This window comes from Schistocerca gregaria, unplaced genomic scaffold, assembly GCF_023897955.1.
Source record: "Schistocerca gregaria isolate iqSchGreg1 unplaced genomic scaffold, iqSchGreg1.2 ptg000927l, whole genome shotgun sequence".
In the NCBI taxonomy this organism is placed as follows: domain Eukaryota; kingdom Metazoa; phylum Arthropoda; class Insecta; order Orthoptera; family Acrididae; genus Schistocerca; species Schistocerca gregaria.
Window position 1 is genome coordinate 130001 of NW_026062284.1, and position 2500 is coordinate 132500.

Here is a 2500-nt window from a genome sequence, read left to right on the forward strand (position 1 = left end):
CCGTCGGCTGGCGCTCCTGCCACTCGGCGCCCCCCACCAGCCGGCTGTTGCGCGTGCGCCCACGCAGCGCGCGGCCAACACGCCGGGCGGCCCCCCTTCACCGGCCGGGAACAGTCCCACCAAGCCACCGCCGCGTATCGCTTCATACCCACATGGGCCTAGTCACGTGTGTGGATGTGGCGGGTACCGCTGAAACAACCGGTTAATAGCTGTACCGATCGTCGCCATCACAGATTCACCTCCAGCGTGAACAACCGCTCAACAACGGATTTCCAGTTCATTTGCGTATCTTGGGCAGTAAACGTAGATGTCCACCTACATTTGCGAATTCAACAATTCTTGCATGCCAGGATGTCATGTGTCACGACACGCTACATCAGACCACATACACACTGCGACATGTGCAGAAGAGAACACGTGGAAGGTGGCCCGCGCAAGTATGCGATGTCCCTTCCGCGATCCACTGTCAACCGGCATCTGCGGCATGTCCCAGATATGGAACGCGGTCCACCAGGGTAGCACTTTGTGTGAGGCAATACGACAAAGTCGGAATACACGCGTCACTACATCAGACGGCTCACGCTGACCTGACCTGACCTGACCTGACCTGACTCACCGCACCACCACCCCCAGCGACCCAGGGTGACATACAATGCGTTCGTACGTTCCTCCCACACGCCTCTACGGCGTACCACAGTGCAACCTAGCTGTTATTGGGAGACGAGACAAGTAGCATCGAGCACAACATATGGAAATTGAGATTCGACACCGTTGGGCACAGCCAGCGTACAGTCACACGTATCACACTACTTCACTCTGTACGTAACTACCGATGATCGGTACAGCGTGTGGGTTACGCGTACGACATCAGCGGACAATGGACACAGACCATACCACGACGTACACTGAGGGCGTCGACATCTGAATGCAACTGAACAGCTGCGAGGCTCATTTAACACTCACACGCCAGACCGACCAGCTTGAGAGGACAGAGACACAAAGAGGGGGACAGAGGAGGGGGGGGGGGGCCGATATAGTCCTATTGCAGTACAATTGACAGTGGATAGCGGGAATATGTGGAAAGTAAGCAACACTCGCAAGACATCTACATGAGGATAACAACGACACCAGAGATTCCGAGCAGTGAACTATGTTAGGCAAAGGGACAACGTGGGTTAGGTTAAGGGACAACGTGGGTTAGGTTAAGGGACAACGTGGGTTAGGTTAAGGGACAACGTGGGTTAGGTTAAGGGACAACGTGGGTTAGGTTAAGGGACAACGTGGGTTAGGTTAAGGGACAACGTGGGTTAGGTTAAGGGACAACGTGGGTTAGGTTAAGGGACAACGTGGGTTAGGTTAAGGGACAACGTGGGTTAGGTTAAGGGACAACGTGGGTTAGGTTAAGGGACAACGTGGGTTAGGTTAAGGGACAACGTGGGTTAGGTTAAGGGACAACGTGGGTTAGGTTAAGGGACAACGTGGGTTAGGTTAAGGGACAACGTGGGTTAGGTTAAGGGACAACGTGGGTTAGGTTAAGGGACAACGTGGGTTAGGTTAAGGGACAACGTGGGTTAGGTTAAGGGACAACGTGGGTTAGGTTAAGGGACAACGTGGGTTAGGTTAAGGGACAACGTGGGTTAGGTTAAGGGACAACTTGAGTTAGGTTAAGGGACAACTTGAGTTAGGTTAAGGGACAACTTGAGTTAGGTTAAGGGACAACTTGAGTTAGGTTAAGGGACAACTTGAGTTAGGTTAAGGGACAACTTGAGTTAGGTTAAGGGACAACTTGAGTTAGGTTAAGGGACAACTTGAGTTAGGTTAAGGGACAACTTGAGTTAGGTTAAGGGACAACTTGAGTTAGGTTAAGGGACAACTTGAGTTAGGTTAAGGGACAACTTGAGTTAGGTTAAGGGACAACTTGAGTTAGGTTAAGGGACAACTTGAGTTAGGTTAAGGGACAACTTGAGTTAGGTTAAGGGACAACTTGAGTTAGGTTAAGGGACAACTTGAGTTAGGTTAAGGGACAACTTGAGTTAGGTTAAGGGACAACTTGAGTTAGGTTAAGGGACAACTTGAGTTAGGTTAAGGGACAACTTGAGTTAGGTTAAGGGACAACTTGAGTTAGGTTAAGGGACAAATTGAGTTAGGTTAAGCGATAATCTGGTACAGCCACAGTTAGGTTAAGCGATGATCTGGTACAGCCACAGTTAGGTTAAGCGATGATCTGGTACAGCCACAGTTAGGTTAAGCGATAATCTGGTACAGCCACAGTTAGGTTAAGCGATAATCTGGTACAGCCACAGTTAGGTTAAGCGATAATCTGGTACAGCCACAGTTAGGTTAAGCGATAATCTGGTACAGCCACAGTTAGGTTAAGCGATAATCTGGTACAGCCACAGTTAGGTTAAGCGATAATCTGGTACAGCCACAGTTAGGTTAAGCGATAATCTGGTACAGCCACAGTTAGGTTAAGCGATAATCTGGTACAGCCACAGTTAGG